Source organism: Arvicola amphibius, chromosome 13 (assembly GCF_903992535.2).
Source record: "Arvicola amphibius chromosome 13, mArvAmp1.2, whole genome shotgun sequence".
Lineage (NCBI taxonomy): Eukaryota > Metazoa > Chordata > Mammalia > Rodentia > Cricetidae > Arvicola > Arvicola amphibius.
The window spans coordinates 26,103,314-26,119,896 of NC_052059.1; positions in this window are offsets into that span (position 1 = coordinate 26,103,314).

Consider the following 16,583-nt stretch of genomic DNA (forward strand, 5'->3'; position numbering starts at 1 on the left):
GGGAAAAATAAAAGGAAAGAAAAGACACCGAAGAAAAGAGTGTGAGAGTAGATACAGGATGGGTTAGGGGTACAAGAATAACAAATGTCTAACTGAAAAATGTCTGAGGTTATAGAGGCTGCAGTTCCAAAAAGAAACTCTAAAATGACAGCAAAACGACCAGCGGAGGCTGATGTATTTTGTATAACTGAATTTTATAATGATCTTAATCAGGGTATAATTTCTTGTGCATGATGCCATTCTGATATTTTAAAGAGCTTTACATAAGTATTTCTATTTTTCCAGATTCTAAAATTTCACAAAAGCCTAGATCTTGCCACTTTTAAAATACTCAGCACGTTGTAAATTAATGCATCATTTTCTTGTTAAAATCAGCCTTGCATAAAATGATCTGTAGCTGAGCAGGAGCAGTAGCGAAGGTGTGAACTACTCCAGGGAAGTGCTAACTTCAGAGCCCAAACTAGAAGGCTTAAATGCAAAAATTTCAGCAACAGCAAACAGATGTTTTTTTTTTTTTTTTTTTTTTTCCAAAATATCATTTTTCCCTCCCTGTTTACCAAACTCTTTTTTCTACACACATTTTTCTTTTCTATCCACAACTTGGACTTTCCTGCCACTTTCCCAATTTTCAGTGCCCACTCATCCTTGAAATGCTTCATTTTTACTTCTCCATTTCACCTCCTCTGCAGTAATTGCCATGAAAGATGAGTATGTGGTTCTGTCCTAAAAAATGAATTCAATATTAGTGACACTGACTGAGCTGGTGACATGGCAAATTGAAGGCCTTTGTTTAATCACAATAACCTAGACACCAAACAGTGTACAAAACACCAAAGAGTGCCGCAAGTTGCTTAAGAAGCTATTCAGTTCTATCCTCAGAGAAGGAACAATGATTAACTCTTTGACTTAAAGTACAATTAGTATTAATTTTTAGATGACTACATGAAATAGATATTTGCTTGAAAAGACATATTGTATTGATGATACCAATCAAATAGCCATTAGGCACTATTGAATCTGAATGGCTCACTAAGGCAGACACCTGCCTACAAATTGTAAGTCCCAATTAAATCTGTAATTGCATAGACATTAACTCTCAAAAAGAGGATAAACACATATTTCAAAGGCAATTTGGATAGTTGTAATGTGTCATTAGCAAATTCTCTATTTCATGGGACACAGAAATTTCTAGTAATGTGTCTTCCTAAACAAAACCTTGTCTTTCCCTGTATTTAAGAGTTTAACTGGTATAGATAACATGTTAACTCCAGAATGAGATTTCTAATGGCAGAAACATCCTTTTGCGGTAACAAGTATATGATCATGGTGGCTCCAAGGATGCATACAACTAAAAATTTTCAGCCCTGGATAAAGTACTTCAAGAATGATATATCTCAAAATGAATGAAAAATATCAACCTCTTCATTTCCTGGATTACTTAGGGACTCCCTCTTGTGATGACAAGATAGGAAGTGAAATATTTACAGAGACTCTATTTTCTTCTAATGGCTAGGAGTTTTGTTTGGAAAGTAAATATTGTATGGGAAATTAGAGCAGTCTAGAGTAATAATCATGGCATGCCCCAATATGTACGAGATCTCCTGAAGAGTCGGGGCCTTTCTAAATGTCAAAAAAGTAAATAACTTCATACTGTATTTAGAGCTTAAATAGTTCATGTCTTAACATATTTTGCTCATTTATGTATTTCATTTATTTATTTCATTTACTTATTTCAAAAATAAATGTGACAGGATACAAAGAATGTTATTCTGGTAACTAGTAATCTCAGTTATGGCTCTATTGCTGTGATGAAACTCCATGACCAAGGCAATTTATAAAAGGAAGCATTTAATTGGGGGATGGCTTAGAGTTTCAGGGCTTAGTCCATATTCATCATGTGATGGTTGAGGCAGAAGTCGGGCAGGTATAGCATTATAACTGAAATTGAGTGATGTGGGATTTCCCTCTGTATGCTGTGTATACCATTCATTGCTGAATAAAGAAACTGCCTTGGCCTGTTGATAGGACAGAACTTAGGTCAGCAGGAAAAACTAAACTGAATGCTGGAGAAAAAAGGCAGAGTCAGAGAGAAGCCATGTAGCCCCACTGGAGATAGATGTTTGGAACTTTCCCCGGTAAACCTCAGCCATGTAATGATACACAGATTAATAGAAATGGGTTAAGTTAATATATAAGTATTAGCCAATAAGAAGCTAGAGCTAATGGGCCAAGAAGTGTTTTAAATAATATACTTTCTGTGTGATTACTTCCGGTCTGAGCAACAAGCAGCCTCTACAACAGCTGAGAGCTCACATCTGATCTAAAACTTGCAGAGAGAGAGAGAGAGAGAGAGAGAGAGAGAGAGAGAGAGAGAGAGAGAGAGAGAGAGAGAGAGAGAGAGAGACTGGGACTGCCTGTCAGGGGCTCTTGAAACCTCAAAGTTTACTCCCACTGACACACCTCATCTGATGAGGACAAAGCTACTCTAACAAAGTCACATATACTCCAACAAGGTCACACTTTTAGATCCTTCACAAACAGTTCCACTGACTGAAGAACAAACATTCAACCATATTGAGTACATGGAGGTCATTCTCATTCAAACCACCTCTCTACCTAATGGAGTAATATGGACTGGGTAATGGAAATATACAAAATGTAGTCAGAATATCCAAGCTGCTAGATCCTTACCTTTAACCAAAAGGAATAGAGAATAAAAAGAATTCTTAGCTGCTAAGTTGTTTGGTAGACTAACTTGATTATCACTGAATTATGGGTAGTGACAAAGAAATGGAAGTTATATAATGATGTTATAGATAGTCATTCACTTAATCTCTTAGCACATATATCTACCTGCAAAGGAAGATTTTGGTTATTAACCAATGTCCTACTGCTCTATTTCTGTAAACATAAAACAGAAATTAGAAAATGTTGTAGACGCCGGGTGGTGGTGGTGAACGCCTTTAATCCCAGCACTCAGGAGGCAGAGGCAGGCGGATCTCTGTGAGTTCGAGGCCAGCCTGGTCTACAAGAGCTAGTTCCAGGACAGGCTTTAAAAAAAGCTACAGAGAAACCCTGTCTCGAAAAAACCAAAAAAAGAACAAAAAATAGAAAATGTTGTAGAAAAGATACTTCCCAAATAAGTTTTCATTTTATAAGCAAGTTTTAAATCTGGTTCAAACTATTAATAACCCCTATTGATTATGAAATTATATTATCAGATAGTAAGAATACCTTAATTCATACTACTTTGACTATCTAAATCACATCTTATTGATTAATGCCAAGTTTGTACATATGAAGGCTTGATTTAATCTCTTTCAAAAATCAAATTTAGAAGAATTTTTAATAAAGCATTTGGTCAGAAAAGCAATAATAATGTCATTAAAAATATTTTGCTAATAATGCTGAGCTAAGAGTTTGATAACACTGTAGGCATTAAATTATAAACACAGTTGATCATGAGTTCTTTTAATTTCAGTGTTTAGACAACTGAGCTCCAAAATTATTAGGACATGTCCAAGATCACAAAGTAAGGACATGATCATGGTCCAGTTTATATAATTTCAAAATCTCAGTCTTAAAATTATCTGCTTTTCTTCGTTATCATAATTAATATATGCCTTTCCTTTATTAGCTTAAAGTGAAGATATTTAAAAATAGAACAGACTGAAAGTGATATAAATGATGCAGTTACTTTCTTATACAAAGACAATGAGGTGGATAAATTATCTCTGAAACTTCCTCTGGCTTTGCAATGGTGAGGATAAAATGAAAGTAATTTTCATACAGAGAAGAAATATTCACAGTGTTATTAGATCAGAAAGGTCCCGTAGTCACTAGTTACAGACTACTGTTAAAAACAGGATTGATTTTTATCAATCTGATATTACTCAGAAGAAATCACCATTGCTTAACAGAGAAGAATGAGCTAAATTGCTTTTGAGTTGACTTCATCTATATAAATACAGAAGACAAATTTTAATGACTATTCTTGCACAAAATACGTACTGTGAACATTAAAATAAAATGCTCATGATCTTTTCAGTGATTTTACAATTTTCTTAAAGACAGTATCTCTGCCAATTTGCTAAAAACAGGACAAATTTTATGAAATTTCAAAATCTAAATTCATGGCAATGAGAATGGTTAGTCCTGAAAACTTGGTTCAGTATTTAAGAAAATTTCTAGGTTCAATTCCCAGAACAAACGTGGCAGTTACCTAATGTCTGTAACACCAGTTCAAGGTTAATGCCTTCTTTTGACCTCTGTAAGTATATGGCACAGAAGCCATCAAAGCACACAAACACATAACATAATTTTTTATTATTATTTAATTAAAATAGTAATATAGCTGTGCTTACGAAGAATACTGATTCACAAGGAGGACAACATGAGTGGCATCAGATGATGAGCAGTGTGAATGGGAGCTCTCCGGTTTGAAATAAGAGTGAATCAGCTTGTAGATTGAGAATAAGTGGGAGCATATCGTGCCCACGTGGCCATCACAGTAAGGTATGTGAATTCACATAAAAAGAGGAAAGCACTTAACATATAGGCTAAAAGTCATGAAAATGATTTATGCTTGTTTTTAAAATATCTGGAATTTGTACCCAAAGTTAACAAAGGTAAATGGAGAAGAAGAAAAGGTGACCTATTAAAACCAAACTTGTAGGTTGATGGTTGAAAGAAGTTGAAACTTGTAGTATAAGTAGTATATTGGATAGAAGGTTGGTTTGATTTAGAGCTTGACTCATTTCATAATTATAGCACATTAATTAATTGAAATTATAATCATTTTCAAGTGCAATCCTATTCTAAACTATGAGTCAGGACATCTATTTTTATTGTGAAAAATATAAGTCTTATCAAGCTTGCTACTGAGTAAAGGGTTTCAGCATATGGGTTACAGGTTTCTTTTGTTATAGGTGTTGAATGTAATTTTGCAGTTCTTGTGAAGAACACGTGAGCTAGAATTCCTCTGACATCAAGAAAAGAAAATGATATGTAGCAAAAACTTACAACTCTATTTTGAGAAGTAATAATAAGGCTAAATGGTCCTCCGGATGTAGCATAATAATTGATGGCGTTTATTTTTATAATTTTTATTGATGTTTATTGAGCTCTATATTTTTCTCTGCTCCCCTCCCTGCCTCTCCCCTCCCCTTCAACCCTCCCCCAAAATTCCCATGCTCCCAATTCACTCAGAAGATCTTGTCTTTTTTCTTCCCATGTAGATTAGATCTATGTATGTCTCTCTTAGGGTCCTCTAAGTCTAAGTTCTCTGGGATTGTAATTTGTAGGCTGGTTTTGCTTTATGTTTATCTTAATCCTAATCACCACTGAAGTATTGATTTGTGTAAAAATACTAGACAATAAAGCAAGGAAAAATTCCATTAAATTTTCAGTGTATTGGTTTTATTAATGATATTATTATTATTCGATTTAATGACCTATGTTCACTAGTACCCCATTGAGAAATGGCAGTCATTTTCAAGGTTAAAGGAATTCTGTATGGCTATATAGGTCTATGTATTTACATATATGCTGGTCCAGAGGAAATATCTTTCATCTAGATCACTTGAAAAAAATTAACCTAATTTTGAGATAGGTCTTGCTTGATAGCCCAAATGTAAAATTTAAAAGTCTACTCCTGCCTCAGCCTCCTGAATCATGAGTTTACAAGCAAGTTATCATGCCTGGCTTAGACTCTGATTTCACAGTACAAACCAAAGAGGATCATTGCAGTTACATAAATTTGGAAAATAAAATAAGTAGGAAGAGAAAATGTAGAATGTAAAATGCATATGTGGAATCCAGAAAATTGAATTTTTTTGCAATTTTTAAACCTCCAAATCATAGAAGAAGCAATTTTTTTGAAAAATAAGACTATATAAATAGCCCTCAAAATATAGCAAGAAATATGAGCTGTTTTAAAACCTATTGATGCCACAAATTTTAATGCTTACACTGGTAACATAACACAAAATCTCTTAGGGTATTAGATTTACAATAGCCGAAATGAAAGGACTAGTGTAGGAAGAGGTTAGGCAAAGGATATACTTTTTAAGACTATAAGCATGTAATTAAAGCAATATATAATATTTCAAAAGATATATGTATATATATATGCATATATATATATATGTCATTCAATTAAAGTCCCTAGATTTCTAAGGAAACTAGAGACTGTTTTAGTGTCTGTTCCTCTCTTGTAGTTACAATAAGGTTACTAACGGAGGCATAAGGGATCTCACCACATAATTTTTCTTAGAATAAAGTTGGTAGAAATTGTGGGGTGTACCTATGGAGCATGCTGGTCACCTCGAATAGAATCTTATTTAAATATAAGGCACACACACATACACAAAACAACTAATGTATTCTCGTTACGATAAAATATGCTGATCCAGGTTTCTACTTTTTTATTCTTAATTTATGATCATGTTCATCGTGGCCCAAACCATATAATTTACTGAACATTTATGCTTAATTTTTTGAAATTAGAAATTTCAAAAGCACCTGAACATGTTTTCTCACAGGCCTGGTAGTCTAATGGGGAAAATTTCCAAGAAAGCAGGAAATGGAGGCATGTGCCTATAATCCCTGTTCTCTGAAAGCTGGGCAAAGAGATTTTTAAGTTTGAGGCAAACCCAGACAAAGCAACACCCTGTTTCAAATATAAATGATTAATATATAATAAAAATCAGAAAAAGTACATTTTGTGACTTTATTAGCTTTCATAAAACAAATCAAGAACTGTCTATATGGAGATTTTTTTGTTCAAGTTGGTGTTGGGTTATTCGGTGTAGGCATTTGTGTATCCTCTATCTTTCTTTTGAGTTTTCAAATACCTTGGCACCAGATAATTTTCACTCCTGAACTTCCTATTTTAACTTTCTTTGTTGTTTTAGAAATAGGACACTATGCAGGATATTTAAAGGCTAAGTAAAAATGGACATCTATAATGCATGTTACCTTCATAAACATGAATGAATTTAATAATACATGCATTTAAATTAACATAATAATTATTCATTTTGTTAAAAAATCAAGTTTCTCATGATGCTACCTAAATGAGACTTAATTCAGAATTAACCAGATGTAATTCAATTTGAGATAGTTAATGCAATGTTCTGTTGAGCCCAAAGTTATAGCAGAGGTAATGTATACTCCAGTGTTCAGGAGAGGAAAAGGTCAAATCTATCCCATAAGCAAATTGGGTAATTTCCCTGGCTCTAAAAACTATCAAGTGAAGAAACAACATCACAGATCGCTGCTCTTTCTATATTATATGCAATGAAATAAGCAGAAAAATAACAAAAGTCCAGGGAAAGATGATTTCATATTTATTCCATAGAATTCTGAAATACTTCACAAGAAAATCTCTAGAATTACAGATGCAGAAAATGTTTTCCCATCATGTCCCTGTGCTCTGCATAAAGCTGGTCCGAGGGAGGAATTGCTCAGTTAATAGTTTCTATAGAAGCAGTTTAACCAGTTTCCTAGGGAGCATGGTTGCTTAGGAAACTCAAATATATTATGGCGCAGAGGCTGTGACTAGACACCTGCTGGCACACACAGCTTCAAGCTGCCATTTTTACCCACTTTCTCCCTCTCTCCTGGCTGTGCTTTCATATGGCAGAAGTACAGAGTTGGAAAACCAGAGTGGTTCTTGGCTGAGAGCAAAGAAAGAAAAATTGCTTGTGGGTTTACCATAAAGCCCACCTTTGGTTGAGAAGTTGTTTTTGATGGCTGACTCGGCTCCAGTTTCCTTCATTACAATCACCTTACAGTCTCTCTTTGGATAATCTCTGAGGATTTAGAATAATCATATTTCCTGGAAGCCCTGGCACATTAGGAAATGGTAATTAAATTTCATGAGGGCTATTTTAAAAAATTTGTCCATTTAAGAAAACAGGCAGGGGGCATCAAGGTCTTTAGTATGCAGGATACACTGTAAACATTAGGCTAGTTTCACTTTAAAACCTTTGAAAAACATAATTTATACAAAAATTGCCTGTTATGCCACCCCTTTGAGATTTTTTGATCCAATGAATAATTCTTGGGCTAATTATCTGGTTTATTTGTATCTATAATGAGGAATGTATGGACATTAAATTTTGTGCATGTTTATCTACCTACTTACATATCTAAATAGGTTTTTAAATGTCTTTTCAAGTCGACAGCATATTTTCATTTCATATACTTTTAATCTGTGAAATAGTGATGGCAAGGCTGGAGAATGTACCAGAAGCATGATTTGTGGCCACAGCACATGAGGCTGGTGCATTTAGCAGCTGTTCAATAGACATGAGGCGTTCAGCAACAGAATCAGAGCCAGTGGACTGGGGCCCTCTAGATGGCACAGCATTATAAAATAAAATAAAAAATTAAAGAATTCCAGTTTGCAAATAAAAAAAGAAGCAGTCCCTCAGGTCTAAGGCTCAGAATTATGCCCACCTCTGCATTTGCTGTGACTCATTTAGAGAGGAAAATGAGCAAATACAAATCTTTCTACAAATGATGTCTTATAAGAGAATAAAGTAAACTTACTCCCATTTCACCAGGTAGAGACACATCTATTCAGTAAAAGAGACGGGGCCAGGGAGAAAGGGAGAAATCACAGAAACAGTAAGAGGATTGACAACTTTTATTTATAATATTTCAGGACTGACACTTAATATTAAGTATCCAATTAGGGAACTTATCCTTGAAAAAGACTATTTCACCTCTCTCTGAAGTCTTTTAATTAATTAATTAGTTAGTTAATTAATTATTAATTTTACATAACAACCACAGATCCTCTTTTCCTCTCACTCCCTCCTACCTTTCCCCAACCCACCCCCAATCCACAATCAGAAAGTGCAAAGCCTCCCATGAGGAGTCAACAAAGCATTGCATATTAAATGGATCATGGACCAAGTCCCTCCCTGCTGTATTAAATGGCGTCCCACCACAGGAAATGAGCACCAACAAGACAGCTCATGTACCAGGGAAAGATTCTGGTCCCACTGCCAGGGTTCTCACAAAAGACCAGGCTACACAATTGTGTCCCACATGTAAAATATCCAGTTTGGTCCCATGCAGGCTCACTAGTTGTCAGGCTAATGTTTGTGAGCGCCTACAAGCTCCGGTCAGATGTCTCCCTGGTTTTCCCCATCATGATTTCAATTCCCACCCCCGATGTGGGATTCCCCTCTGTATGCTGTGAATACCATTGGTGAATAAGGAAACTGCCTTGGCCTTTTGAGAGAGCAGAACTTAGGTAGACAGGAAAAACTAAACGGCATACTAGGAGAAAGGAAGCAGAGTCAGGGAGAAGATATTTAGCCCCGCTGGAAAAAGAAGCCAGAACTTTACCAGGTAAGCCACTTCCCACAAAGTGTTACATAGATTAATAGAAATGGGTTAAATTAATATGTAAGTGTTAGCTGATAAGAAGCTAGAGCTAATGGGCCAAGCAATGATTTAATTAATATAGGTCCTCTGTATATCTTTGGCTGTTCTGGAACTCCCTCTGTAGACCATGCTGTCTTTGACAGAGATACACCTCCCAAGTGCTGGGATTAAAGGTGTGTGCCATCACACATTGAACTCACAGAGGTCTGCCTGCCTCTGTCTACCAAGTGTTAGGATTAAAGTTGTGTACCACCATACCCAACTATGCTCTTTCTTTCTTTTTCATTTTAAGGACTTTAACTTTTTTCTTTTCTCTCCCAAGCCTGCATGTGTTTTTAACACATTGTAACCATTTAGAGGTTTTCTTTGTCTTTGCATCTCTTTTTACTGTATCTCTCTCTTTTCTGACCATGCAAGTCTTTAATTTGCTAAGCAACATGGAGAGGATTAAAGCCATGGCTTTGACGCCTGGATCCAGTCCATTCCTTAGCTTTCTGAGATTTCAGCTTCATGGTGGAGGTATTGGCTGTAGCTATATTTATTACCACAACTTTATGGCATTTCAAGGTCCTGGCCAGCAAGCAAACTTCAGCACAGAAAGCTGGCATTTTTAAATGGCATGGCTTTTTTCCTGCTACAACGGAAAACCAAAAAGCATGTGGTCAGCTTTTCATCAACACCATTTAAGTGTTTTGTAGCAGGACCTCATAAAAGAGCTGCAAGGTTTTACAGCTAAAGCTGAGTCAGGAAGCCTCTCTTAAATGAGAGCACTTGCCTCTAATTAGCAGTCCACCTGAGAAAATGCTGCTATCAATAAGCCATTCTTAGCTCTATTATTTTAAGTCTAGAGTTCCTTCCCAAGCTTTCTCAAGCTTATGTGGATGTATTTGCCCATGTGGGCACCATTTGTTTTCTCAGTTTCTGTTCTGCTCAGTTCCCACAATTATTAAGTCCCAAAGAAATCACACAGAGGTCTATATTAACTATAAACTGATTGGCCCATTAGTTCAGGCTTGTATTAACTCTTATAACATATATTAGCTCATTATTCTTGTCTATGTCACATGGCTCAGTACCTTTTTTAGTGAGGCAGTCATATCTTGCTTCTACTGTGGCTAGGCAAGGACTGCAGAGGAATGGGCTTTCTCCTTCCCAGAATTCTCCTGTTCTCATTGACTCACCTCTACTTCCTGTCTGGTTGTCCTGACTATTCTTCCTGCCTAGCTACTGACCAGTCAGCTTTATTTAATATATAATTGACAGAATACAGACCATTCTCCCACACCGATCCATGTGTCCTTCGGGTCTTTCTTATTACCTATCTTCTCTGGATATATATATATATATATATATATATATATATATATATATATATAGTCTTGTTTCCTTTGTTTTACATGTAATATCCACTCATGAGTGAGTACATATCATGTTTGTCTTTCTGGGTCTGGATTACCTCACTCAGGATAATTTTTTTCTAGTTCCATCAAAATACCAGTTAAAAGGTGGTGTACTGATATAAAGAGGTAATTCTCAACAGAAAAATCTCAAATGGCTGAAATACTATTTGAATTGATCGATATCCTTAGTCATGAAGAAAATGCAAAACAAAATGACTCTGCAATATCATTTTACACTTGTCAGAATGGCTAAGATCAAAAACACCGATAACAGCTTATATTGGAGAGGATGCGGAATAAGGATAACATTCCTCCACTGCTGGTGGCAGTCCAAACTCTTATAACCACTTTGGAAATCAGTACGTTGGTTTCTCAGAAATTGAGAATCCATCTACCTCAATTATCACTTGGGCATATACCGAGAGGATGTTCATTTATACCACAAGGATACTTGCATGACTATGTTTATAGCAACTTTGTTTACAATAACCAGAATCTGGAAACAACCTAGATGCCCCTCAACCAAAGAATGGACATAGAAAATATGGTACATTTACACAATGTAGTATTACTCAGCTGGAGAAAAAAAAAAAAAAACAAACAATGATCTCTCCTAAATCTTTAGCTCCCTGTAGACTTTTGTCTAGTGATAGGGCCTTTTAAAATCTCAATTATACACTTAGAATGTCTGATTGTTGACATTGTTTAAGATTTGTTTAGGTGCCCATATTTTTGATTTATCATGGGCGACTCTTCACCGTTATTACTCAGAGAAAACCTCACATCATCAAGCTTTTTGTACTTAATCTTTTTCAATATTTTGACCTCATCCTTCAAGATGTATCCTGAGCCTTTGGTACAGTATTTATGTTTTGTACATTCATATATACACAAATACACACAAATATGTTCTATAATACACATGCATACAACTATATATGCGTATACTTATACATACAAATTTATCCGATGATCCATCCATTTGTCTCTGAATTTTCTGACATCGTCTCCACCTGCCACAGTAGTAAGTTTTTTGATGAGTGTTAGAATTCTCTTATCTATGGGAACATGGTTGCATAAAGCAGTTAGGAAGTATTCTGGTTGAGAAACATAGTGGTATTATGTTCTCATCTAAGATTCATGCTCTTGTGAGCCTCAGTGACTTTGATAAGTTCCTAGTCTCACAATTGCACCTTTATCTTAAATCAAGTTTTACATGGATATAACACAATCAATGATGTCTCCATCATAAAAAACAAAACAAACAAAATAACCACACATGCACAAATACAGCCAGTCAATATTCCTATAATGTTCTGCAGGCTTCTTTTCTTGGTATTCTGTATTTTCCCCTGACCATGTCTTCTATGCTTCTGCTATATTTTTGGTAAAAAAAAAAAATAAATCTTTTACCAAAATTTTATGACTCACTCCTTCAGTTGTTTAGGACACTTTTGAAGTTTTGTCTTATTAAGGATACATTTCCCTTTTCCGGTTTCTATGTCAATCCTTTGCCCCCTTTTATCCATAGTCACTATTTCCTTCCTCATCATTTTACTACTAAACATCATTCCATGACATATTTTATAGCTGTTATTTTGCTTAATTTACCAAATGGAGCTTAAACTAGAAGGCATCAAAGAGTTGATCTTATTTGCTTTTATGTTCTCAACATCCACAATTCAGCCTAGACTATAGAAGATAATAAAACATTTTTTATTTCAATGAATTAATAAAAATACTTCTCTAAGTAATTCTTAGAATATTATACATGTTTTCCATGAGGACTTCAGAAATCCCCTCAGAATGGTAATTGTAGAAGTTTCCATTTGTTCTTTGAGAACAATGAACAATAATTCTTTTAGGGAGGACAATTCAAAATAATACTTTAAAGTAAAACATATTTATCTTACAAATGGCCATACATCATAATATTCAGGAAAAATTATCTATATTGAAGAGTTAAAAATAAAACATGATCAACTTTTTGGGTTACTTAATGAGTATCTATGCAGTAATTAGAAAATAATAAAATAAATAATATATCTCTCTATAAATTAATCTATGTTACAGGATATAGTCTGATTTTTTATTTATTAATTATATATTTTGTATTTATGTATATGGATGCATTGTGCATATGGTATATATGCACATATATGGTATATATATATATATATATATATATATATATATATATATATAGGTCATAGGATTATTTGTAGGAGTTAGTGGTCTCCTCTTACCAAGTAGTTTTCTTGAAAATTAGAAAGGTCATCATGATGGACACCAGGTACTTTTAGTTACTGAGCAATATTGCTGACCTCCACCCCAATTTTAATATTTTCTATTTAAAAAACATCAGGGATATAACTATAAATGAATAAATAATTACTATGTACACTTTTAGACACCATATGCACAAATATATTCACCTAACTTTCAGGGCTCAGCATTAAAAATAGGAGTATAGAATGATAACATTCTATTACTGAAAAATATTCTCTGCTATTTTAATTATTTAAATATTTTCAAACATAGAGACAATAAAAACTCTCTCATTTCCTAGCTCTTTTGTTCACTTTCCATGCATATGTCTGTGTGTGTGTGTGTGTGTGTGTGTGTGTGTGTGTGTGCATCCAGGACTAATGAGCAAATATTGTAAGAAATAATGCTAGGTATAAGGAAGGAAGAGCCAGGGAGACAGTGAGATTGGTATTATAGAGGAAAACAAATACCAAGATATATTACTAAGTTTACTGATGTGAACAAGAGTTGTTTGTAGGAAAAATATACCAAGTCTTTTGGGATCATCCACAAAAATGGAGTTCCCAAAGTTAGTATATCAATTTATGTATCTCACTTCATTTGGGAAGTCTAAATTTGAATCTCTAGTGCTAAACCACAATGGCTCCTTCCTTTATCACTGCCCTCCAGCTTAGCTTAGAAACTATAAAAGAGATCCAAATTATGAATTATGAATGAGGTCTCAATCCATTGATTATATTTAGAAGAAAAACAAGAGGACAGTTTGCACATAAAGACAAATAGAGCAAAAGCCAATGCAACTAGTGTGGTAGCAATTGGAGTCATATAGAAGTGAGTCAAGAATACTCAACTCCTGGCAACTGACAACTTGATTTCAGAAGTCTAACTTTCAAAATTAGGAGTGAGTACATTTCTCTTTTTAAAGTCACAAAGACAATAGCATTTTGTTAAAACAGCCCCAGGAAACCTATAAATTCTTTATTGTTCTGTCTTGCAGTAGATTTATATTATCAACTTTCATTAACTTAATACAAAATCTCATCTACGGACAAAGATTTGTATCAGGCATGAAACAAAAGGTGTGAGCAGAGGGAAGACATCTGTGCAATACCCAAGGCTGCCTGCCTGCGTGCCCTCTGGATATTTTCTGATGCTCGATTCTGGGAAGTACCTATTTCTGTTCTTTGTCTATTGCATAGAGGCTGCCTCTCCATTGTTCTTATGGTTTCATGATTAGAAATGCCTGGATGATGTTGGACTTGTCATTGCCTGACACCTGCATTTAACCAGCTGCTCCAAACCATCCTTAGAATGCTGTTCTTTGCTTAGGAATTACTCACATATCAGAAGCTATTTTTCATATTAAAGGTGTTGGCTGCTGTAGACATGAAGTTGCTTTCCATATGAGTTGTATCCCTCCAATTGGAGTTTCTGACTCCTCTAACATAGATGCATCTGCTTTTGCTGATCTGTTGAGCCAAGCAACAACATTCAGAGCATCCTGAATTTGACCTATGAGTTAAACTTGATTAAAGAAAATGATTTGTATGTTTGAAGGTATTAAATAAAACTACATGTAGCCCCCACATAAACAAGTGCACTTCTAAATTAAGAAACAAATGCAGATATTTTCCCTAGCCTTTTCTTAAACTCTGTTTGGAAAAATTCTAAGGCAGACTAAAGCATTTCTACCCATTCTTTGTAATGTATCCTGTATTTCCCATTTCCTGTGAGTATACACCCAAACTTCATATATTATGGTGGTATCTTGTTTAATTCTGTGATTAAAGAAGAAGATATAAGCAAGAGAAAAAACATAGTGTGATTGTGTGTGAAGGTGAAAGTAGGGAAAAACTGAAGAAAAAAATACACCTGAAAAAAATTACATGTTGGGTTAAATCTCTAAATTATAGACAGGAAAAAAGTGGAATCATATATCAGAAAGTAACGAAAGAGTGTACCTTAGAGCAGGCTTTTTAGGGACCTTGTTTTTCATAATTTCTCTGATTCACTAAATGCATATTCCATTATGGGAACCACATGTCTACAAAGGGCTTTTAGTCAGTTGAGCATAGTTCTTAATGGAAGGAAACAATACAGAAAATTATATTTTTCCCACAGGAAGAAAAGCACAAATATACAATCCTAAAAACAAAGAGGAAGGTAAAATATAGAAGCTCCTATTAGAGCACATTGGAGAGAAAGAGAGACAATGCACACCAAAACAAGCCATAACAGACAGTATGAACCACTAGAGCAAATTCATTGAACTCATTTCCCTGTTGACCTCATATTATCAGTAACAAATGAACTAGACTTGAACTGAAAGTACCAATCAAGACCATCATTTCTGAAATTCTTATAATTTAAGCATTTTATAAGGAGGTGCTGTCATCTTCACAGAAGCTTTAAATTTACAAACCAGCCATGTATCATCTTTATGCTTTCCTTTTTCCTCTTTAGACTAAAACGATAAGAGTAAACACCCTCAGGAAACAGTTCATCATTTGACTCATGGGAAATGATGAGCCTTGCACGTTGTGTAGCAAAGGAGGAGAATGTAGGGTAGGCTATTTTTGTGTTCACCAGAGAAATACATATCTTTTGGATATTTCCACTTATCAATTCTTGTATTTTATCTATGGGGATATTAAATTTATATATAATAAACAGGAACAGCAGTCATTTTGCATGAAACTAATTATGTTGGGTAGAGACCCAGAGGAGAGATTCGTCCTGACACAGTACTTCAGTTCCATTTACTTGGAACTCTCAGTGCCTAGTTCAACATCTCAGCAGAGACCATTTCATAGTTCTGACTTACATTTCTCAGCTTGCCAACAGGTTTTGCCTTTTAATGTTATTGTTACTTATTTCATCTATTATGGATAGTTTGTAAAGAATACTTCTCAGTTTTGTAGCAGATAAAGGGAGCCAACACTTAAAATTATAATTTATGTAGTCTGAAGACAACTGATTTTACAGTTCATTAATTCAGTTGATAAAGACAATACAATAAAATCGATTCAAGAAGAACTCTGTGATGAGCTGAGGATGGAAGTACGATATTTCATTGTGGAAAAGACATACATTAACAAATGTATTTTAAGTAAGATGAAAACCTAGTTATAGAAATAATTAAGAATTAATTCAGTGGTCACTATTAAAATTTTACTTTAGTTATGATATTCACAGAGACACTGTCTATAACAAATGTAATAGTGATATAACTTAAGATGATACGAATCTTTGTTAGGGAATAAAGTTTTCCATTTATAATCAGCTCTGTAGAGCACTTTTAATTATGTATTTCTTTGTGCTGGAAGGTGAAAGATAATGCAAATGATGTTTAACCTATCTTTAGCATTTAAGAATATATGTAACACTATAGCTTTTAATGCTTAAACACATATTTTTCAACGGGAAAAATTATTTTTATTTAGGAAATATTAATGAATCATAAAACAGTTTCCTCAAATAGTACTCTAGTAATATGAGCATATTTTGCTAAGT